Genomic DNA, 9,131 nt, shown 5'->3' with positions numbered 1-9,131 from the left:
CCGGGGTCTGTTCCCCGCCCGCAACCCACTGGTTGCGCTCAGGGGCCCCACACCTCTGGGGTCCCTATGAGGCCTCCTCCAACCCCTACTGCCTCACCCAAGCCTCCGGTGTAATATGCAAGCCTGAACATAAACTAGAGCCTCCTGGCTAAACCATAGTGCCCAATCCTCTCAGGGCTATAGTGAGCTGTACTTGCAAGTCAAGCTTCTTGCTATATCTCAGCCAAGGGAGCTCCTGCCTCTCCAGTTGCTGGCAGGGAACTGCCAGCCTGGTTTCAGCCCTGGGCTTTATAAGGGCCAGGCCCTGCCTCCTACAGGCAGCTGGCTCTCCTTAGTTGCCCCGGCAACCCACAGCTGGGCTCGTTACCCTGGCAACACTCAGCTGGGCTCGTTATAACCTGCCAGGGTTCTGTCTCTCTCCCTGGCAGTTGCTCCCCTCTAGGAGCAGAGCACCGAGGTGCTCTGCGACAGACTGGAATACAAGGTCCACTCTCCATTATGGTAGCATTCTCCTATGTATTTTTCCCTACTTTCTGCCCAATGGGCCAGCTTTAGGAGGACAGTAAGAGACTATCCTGTGCAATGCCTAGGCCATAGGCTTGTTGTTAGAACATTTTGCTGGACATGCAGGTTTAAAACATTCCTAGTTAGGGAGTGGTCCTTGAACTTTGCTCCCTGGGAAAGTTCACTAGAACTTTTGGGCTAAAAAATAGAACTATAGGAAAATAGGGTTGGAAGTATCCTCATAGGGTCAACTTGTCTAGTCCCCTACTTCAGGCAGAATCATATTTGCCTAAACCATTCAAGTCATGTGTCTGTCTAACCTGCTTTCGAAAATTTCCAGAGTGTGGACCCCAAAACTCCAAGTAAGGCCTCACCATTGCCAAACAGAGAAGAAAAATCACTTCCTTGATTGGCAAGGGACACTCATGTTAATACAGTCCAGAGGGGGTTTTTTTTGGTAAGAACAGCATGCTTTTAATTCATATTCAGCTTGTGGTCCACTATTAACCACTGTAAAGGTCTTTCTGTGCAGTAAAGCAACCTAGCCCTGGTCTGTATTTGTCCATGCAATAATTCCTTCCCAAATGCAGGACTCTGACTTTCTCTGTGTCAGATTTCATTTGATTGATTGATTGCAGACTAGTACTGCAGTTTATCCTGGTTATTCTGGATACTTGCCTTACCCTCCAGAGTATTTGGAACTCCACCCAGCTTGGTGTCACCCACAAATATGCTAAGAGTACACAATCCCATTGTTAAAATTATTAATGAAGATGTTAAACAATGCCAGACCCAGGGAAGATGACCCGGGAACCCCTCTGATATCTCCTCCCAACTAGACATTAAGCCATTAATGATTATTCATTGAGCATGACAATCCAACCACTTATGTATCCATCTTACAGTACTTTCATCTAGTCTGCATTTCATTCACTTATTGATGATAATGTCATAGGAGACAATATCAAAAGCCTTGTTAATGTTAAGGTAAATCACATCCACTGTTCTCCCCCTATGCCTAGATCCTGTCACCTTGTCATAGAAGGAAATCAAGTTGGTTGAGCGGGTACATGCGTAGTCAGATAATCCTATTCTATCACAAGTGGAAGTACAGTCCATTCTGTACATTAATGTCACAAATTGAAATTATGTAGCCATGTAAGTTTAATTTAGGACCATACAGGTAAAACAGGATCTTGCCCTAAGTTTTCCAATGTTTATTTTTCTAAAATAGATTAAAAAAATATTCCTAGGTTAAAATACATATAAAATAAATGAATAATGTTACACAGAACACCATAAACACATGGGGATAAAGGTAACTCAGTTAATCTTTATTGTCTCCTTCTTAGGAGGAAACTTTGAATGGGTCCCTGATCAATGATCAGCTACTCACAACCCTGATAGGCCACTTTATCAGCCAGAAATTACCAAGGTGCTTCCTGGTCTTGGGATTTTTTGTTTTTTGTTTTTTTGTCAGATATGCCTCATACAGAAGAGGCTGGGAGTAAAATAGTTTAGGATGGCTTGTAAATGTGTTGTTAGTCTCCAAAGTAGCTAAAATTTCTGAATGAAACAGATTCCTATCTACTTGGTAGCTCCCACAAGACAACTTCTATCTTCTAGCAAGTAGATATGTAAATTTGTTTTGGATCTCTAATATACTTTTTAGAGCTTAAATCTTACATTTGTTCAGGTTGACCTCTTTGCTCTTGGTCTATCCCAGTAATTGATATTAAATATTATATTCACTATTACGGTCTGGTCATATGTTGGTTGTACCTGTTATCTCTGGCCTTATGATGATCCCTTTGGATTAAATTCTACTGTTCATATGCATCAGATCTTGTACAAATTCACTTTTGAAACTATCAAGGGCGCTTTGATTCCCTTATTGCAGAGAAGGTTAAAACTATCTCTGGCTAACTTCACTTACATGGATTATGTTGTTTCTACCCACTGAGTTTTGTTTTCTCTTGAATGTTTATATTTTGATGATTAAATAGAATAATAGATCATTATTTGTACTACAGTCATAAAAGCTGTAGGAATTGTGCTGAATATACTGTGGCTGAGAAATCATCCTGGCTGATGAATGATGGTCTTTGTTTAAGGAAGCTTGCATTCAGCAAAGGAAACAGGGGGAAAGATGAAAATGAAGAGCTATATTTTAGAGCTGCTCATACAAGATTCTTATTTTGGTCTGCATCACCCAGCTGGAGATTCTGTTCCCTTGTTAAAATAATATGTGTCATAGTTTTGACCAGGAAGACTACTGGCAGCAGAAGCAGGCTGACTCCACAATGAGGCCTGATTAGTGCAGTAGTAGTGCTGGAATACAGCTGAAAATACAGCAGTATCCACATAGACCAGATACATCAGCACAAATACCAACCTAACTCAGCCCCAACCCAATATCAAGTCAGTGTCCTGGGATACCTTCATAAACTTCATTACCCAGTTGTCCCTCCCCCCCTGCCCCCACATTGAACAACAGGACATTAGCATAAGCAACCTCTAACTTGAGATAAGTGAGTTGCCATCAGCATCTGGAAGCTCACCACCCCTCCCAACCTCTGCTCTGTCACTATGGCCAAGTCCACAGCAAGGGAAACAGTCCAAGAGGTGTGCAGCATCATCCAGGACATGCTGGTAAACCACTCCATCCACCTTGTCAATCTACAGGAATTTGTTTCTGGCCTCCACCAGATGGGATTCCTATAACCACCTAGCACCACCCTCCTATGGTGCCCCCTGAAGGTCAATATCCCTACTCTGGCTCCCTGAAAGTGGTCTTGGCTTCTTGGCTGCCATGCCTTCTGTATTCAGGTTTCTCTATATATTTGGAGGTTGCCTTCAGAAACCAGAGTTAGATCTTTGGTGCCTGCTCCAATCTGATCATCAGCAGACTGCCAATCTCCCTTGATCCTTCCAGACTGCCAATCTCCCGTGACACCTCACAAAATCCCTTGGGGCTTCAGGCCCCCTTTCATAATCCCCTAATGTTGCAGATCTCTTCTCAGAGTCCTCTGGGATTTCTGGTCCCACAGAAATTCACAATTGATAGTCTTTTACCAGTCTCCATCCCACATGCATTGACAATTCCTCCCCAAGTGCTTGCCTTATCTTCCTTCCAAACACACAGCCACAATCTGGTTGTCTAGTGGTAAACAGCAGCAGAAATAAAAATACAATTTAAACTATTTATCTCTAGTACAGGATCACAGCCAGTCTTCCTTCAGCCTGTGCAGTCTAGAGGTCCTTTGCTGGGGCTGGCAAGGGCCAGACAGAGCGAGGCCTCGCTAAGGGTTCTGGTCTTACAAGGTCCTTATCCACATTAACCTGTCTGGCTTATTTTCCATCAGGCCTGCCAATCATTGCCTGGGACCTGTAGCCTCTATGTTCCAAGCTTTGATTGTGTTTCCCACCCCTGGGGCAGATAACCACTTCTCTCAGAGCTTCTTAAATCCTCACGTTCCTTATAAAGTCCTGGAGTCAGCCTGCAACTCTTTGACCTCCTCAGTAATAGGGTAGGGGCCCCATTACAACTCCCCCACAGTAATAGGGTAGGGGCCATCAAGGCACCCATACCTCCACCCTCTGCCCACCCCAAGGTGCTATAGAGTTCAACTGCAAGGCCTACTTTTCCATTAAGCTGAAGTGGCCACTGTAGCCACTTCATTCAAATATTCACCAGCTGGGGAAGCCATGCTCACAATTTCACAACTCCACCCTCCCTCAGATGAATGGATGCTACTCACCTAGGGCTGGCATTATTGTAGTTGGTAGAGTTGTCATCCCACTGGTATCCTCATCATTGGAGACCTGGCCTCCCCTCTCCACCCCTGGTTCATTACACAGGGTATCTGGCTGACTCAGCAGATTCTGCATGACAATCAAGTGCTCCATCAGCCACCTCGAGGCACACTGGTGGGCTCTCAGTGTGCACCTTGACACAGCTGAAGAGCATTTGTCTTCCCATTGCTATGGGTCATGGATCCACTCAGTTTATAGGGATTTTAAAGGTATCCAATATTGCAGAAAACTCTGGCCAGCTGAACACCAGCCTTGGCAGTGGAAAATGCCTTTACATAGGTGGAATACAGCATGAGAAAGAGACATGGCTTAGTTTACTTGTCCTCAGTTGCCAAAAAACAACTTTATTTAATAAAAACCATTGAACCTTTAAAAACTTTGAGTTAAGATGAAATTGGTTCCCGCATTAGAAATTGGTCCCTTTTCCCTTTGGTGAAAACCAACAAACAGTAGGAGGGGAAGTGGAGAAAGGGTGAGATAACCTGAAAGGCTGGGTAAGACTTGGAAGCCATGAGCATGCCAACAGGGAAAAACTCTCCACAGGAAGCTGGAGGCACCATGCGGGAAAGGGTGGGTGATGGATCCAATGCCCTATTTTTCAAGCTCAATGAAGCTGTGACAGGGCAACAAGTCTGCCCTATCACAAAACTCCAGGGGAGTGATGGGAAACAGAGAACTTACCTTGGCAATGAGCTAGGGGTCAGAAGAACAAGACAATGAAGAGAGAAAGGGGTGGAAATACCTGGATGGAGGAGAGTGGGACCCAGATGAAAACAAAAACAAAGAGCTGTGTGGGCAGAGAGAGCAGGGAGAGGGTGCCAGCTGTGAGAGATGCAGGAGATGGCCAGAAGGATTTAATGAGGAATGGAGCTTGGAATCAGCTCCTGAAAGAAGAAGAAAGAAACCCAGATGAAGTATGGAATGACTATAAGAGAGAGATGACAGATGGCAGAGAGAAGAGAATGGAAGAAGAGTCCCAGAGAGATGAAGCAGAGGTTGGATGAAGAATGGATGAAGAGTCCCAGAGAGAGACTTACCTGGGAAACTGAAGTAAGGTGAAGATGGAGACCTCCAAGTTAGTGAATCTGATACCTGGGGATGTCTGGTACCTCCCCAGGGACCTAAAAGGGAAAGATCCAAGAGTGAATGAGGATTAACCAAGGGAAGTGAGCCCCACATTTAGATATCAGTAGAAAATACAAGGTGGCACAGAATTACCATTTGTTTGGGACCCATGTGGAGAAGAATAGGGTAAGCAACCAAAAAAGTGAGATTTCCAAAGAGAGAGGGAACTAAGTATATCCAAGATGTTGGTTGTCTAAGAGAGACAGAATAACTGTGCAGAGAGTTATTTTGCTGAACTGTAGCTGTGTATCCTCTTCATCTCTCAGGACTGTGTTTATTTCCCTACCTTATGTCTCGAAGTTGTGGCAGGCAAGAAATAAAGGAAATTAACCAGTTCATATTAAAATAAGAGACTGTGATTTATTTTTGTGGGTGTAGCTAAACTTTCATAGAAGCCCAAGGATATCTTACATAGGTGGAGGATAGATGGGTGATTGCCAACCCACTATCCTTCTGAGAGGCCTGTGGGGGTACAGAGTTGTTCAGGGGCCAGCTCCTTATGGGCATCTAAGGAATGAGGTGTCCTTGCCCATAGACCCATGTCCTTCTTCAGGGACCCCAACGACACTACTCTACCACACATGGGGGCTGCCTCATACCCCAAGATATTGAGTGGCATATACTTCTCCCCACTGTAGCTAATGCACTTTCTAGTTACAGATTGAGGCCCCAGACATGGTCATCTGTGGGTCTTCCCCCCACCATTTGTGCAGTTTCTCCTTGTAACGGTGGCAAAGCTCATGTTGCCAGGAGTCTGCAACATGTGTGTGCCTGGTGCTCAGGAGCAGCTACCAGGTCTTCTAGCATCTCCTTGTTCCACTACATTTTTTTTTCTGGATATCTTCCATGAACTCTGCAACTATGTTGTGATCCACCCTTGAGCACCATCACATCCTTTGCATGCTCCCCTCTCATGTATTAATCTTGTCCCTAAGAATAGAGACAAGAGAAATGGTGGCTTTGTGAAATGTATCAACATTTTCTGATGACGTGGGATATAACTGTTAATGTTTTGACCCTTGCCATATCTTGAGAAGCATTATCACAGAGACAGGAGCTGGAAAAGGTAAGTCTCATGTCCTAACAGTTTCCCATTGGGTCTGTGAGCTGCACCACACTTCCCAACCATGTCCATCTGAGATCAGGTCCCTGGGAGGAGTTTGTGCCCTGAGTAGATGGCAGGCTCCACTGGAATGCTGGAAAGGCTGCTTAACAGGAAGGGAGTGGGACCTTAAGTTATCCCTGTAGGAGGCTATAAATCCTGCTGGGGGCTGTAGCCCCTGGGCGGGGGCTGTAGCCTCTGTGGGAGGTAGTCTGTGAGCTGTGCAGGGGGGCTGATCCCTGCAGAGGTCAGGGGACCCACCCCTCCTGAGCAGTCCCACTGCACAGTCCCTCCACAATCTACCCACACCTACCCACACATTCCACGGTCCCCCACATCCCTCCACAGCTACCCACATCTCCCCACCACCCTTCCCAGCCCTCTCCTGCAAACCCTACATCCCCCCAGCACACACCCTGCATGCCCAGCTCCAGACAGGATGAGACCTGCTGACAGGAGCTATGGCTGCAGGGGCAGCTGTCCCCACATCTTGGTTAGTGAAGGGGTCACAGGGAGCTCTAACCACTCTATGGTTAGAAAACAAAAGGAAAAGAACAAAACATATAAGTATTTAGAATCAATTTTGTTATAATGATAGCGACACTGGTAGGCTTCCAAATTGCTTTAACATTATAGATATATCAATAAAACATTGCCCAACTGATGACTGTCTCTCTGTCATTCACTCTCTCTCACTATATATATGGGGTATTTTACAGAGTGACCATGGGGATTTTTTTATCAGGGATTTTTTCAGTTTTCAAACAGCAAACACCAGAATTTCTGCTAGGGAGGCAAATAGCAGGACCCAGGCAGTGGAGCCTGCTCAGACCTGCCACCTTGGACCCAACTGGAGGTGCATGACCTCCTGGCCAATTAGGATCAGGAGGACATGCTTTGACAGTTCAAAGCAGGCCATCACACTGGGAACATCTTCTGAGCAATAGCTGCCCAGATGGCTGGGCCCGGGGCACATGTGGCAGTAGTGTTGCACAAAGGCCAAATCTGCAGCCACAGCCCAGAGCTGTGGCCCAGAGGGGCAGATGCCTCTACTGGCTGTGTAGTCCACATCTGGGTCTGACAGGTGTGCAGCAGGTCACAGCCGGGCAGCAGCCGTCACTGCCAGACTGCTGCAGTGGGTAGAGGGTACAGGAAACTCTCAGGGCTGCTTCAGCAGTCCAGCTGGCACAAGGGGTAGTGTCCCCAGGTACCAATTGGCCGGGCCCCAGAACCTGCTGAGACTGAGTAGCCTTGAGCTACTTGACAGGACAGCTTTTGGTACTGCTGGGGCCAGAATAGGGCAGCTTTTTATACTGCTGGCCTCAGGCTCTAGCTCCTGCTGGCTGCCAATCCAGGAGGAGCCAGGCAGGGTTATTTTGCCCCAAGTGGCACAAATTCCCCCATACCAAAATGCATGTCTGGGCACATGTACTTAGGCAAAAAGCCCTGGCTCAAATCTGAGCTGCTGTAAGTGCACTGCTTTTATTTGATCTGCTGCAAGTGCACGTGCTTGCATGTGTGGACACACCCCTAGAGGTTTTTACTGCACTAAACTCAATTCTGTTGATCTAAATGTAACACTTGTATGCACCCCTAGACACATGTAGTGTCATGTTAAATAGTTATTTCATGGTACTCTGCTACAACAAAGTTCATTTGAATTGCAAGTTCATCAGATTTTGTACTTACAAGCCTGCAAAAATATTTGAACTTTTTTTGGCATCTCACTCCAATTTTCATCTTTCAATATGAACTTCTAAATTTGCACAGTTCTTGTGTCTTCTAGAGTAAGGTGAATTAGGAAAAAATAAAGGAAAATATTCTAAAGGTTCTCATACCACAGGAGGTCCCATGTTCTTATTAACTAGTTTCTTTCTCAATCAAATGAATGGTATTTGGAGTAAAAAGGTCTTGTTCCTCCTCTCATGGCAGTATAAAATAAAGAAAGGAGAAGCAAACACTTTAACTGATATAGATAAAGCTGAGAAGACTCATTTACCTGTATCGAGAACTCTGGAAATTAAAACTTCAGTCGTTGCGTCTCTGCCTTGCTGTTTGTATAAAATGTGTTCATTTTTAAAAAGTATTTCTTACCCTGCAAAAAAATATTTTATATAATAAATGGACTGTGTTTTTCACACAAATTATGATTAAATTATGCTGAAATAAAACGAGAATAATATATATAAATGATGATGCTGTTAAAGCTGGATTCTCATGATTAAGCAGGCTTGCAAAATATCCCCAAATAAGAAAAAATAAGCTAGTTGCCTTAGGATTTAATTCCATTTTATTTTTAATACTTAAGAAATAGCAATTTCATCAATTTGCCACTAAAATCAGCTTCACAGAGTTTAAATATGAAAATTGCTGAACAGGTTTGTTATTGTTTTTAAAAAGTTTTAGTTGCCTATTCAATGTTTCAAAATAATTCAGCTTTTCAGCTCTGAAATGAATTACATATCTTTTCACTGTACTTTCAGAAAATATCTGTTTTGAAAGGTACATTGATGGTCTCCTTCTAGAACAATTTAGAAGAAAATAACTTATTATTCTTCAAGTGCTAAATGGTACCAGGGAAAGA

This window comes from Alligator sinensis, unplaced genomic scaffold, assembly GCF_000455745.1.
Source record: "Alligator sinensis unplaced genomic scaffold, ASM45574v1 scaffold1122_1, whole genome shotgun sequence".
NCBI classification, from domain to species: domain Eukaryota; kingdom Metazoa; phylum Chordata; order Crocodylia; family Alligatoridae; genus Alligator; species Alligator sinensis.
This window is presented reverse-complemented; position numbering follows the sequence as displayed.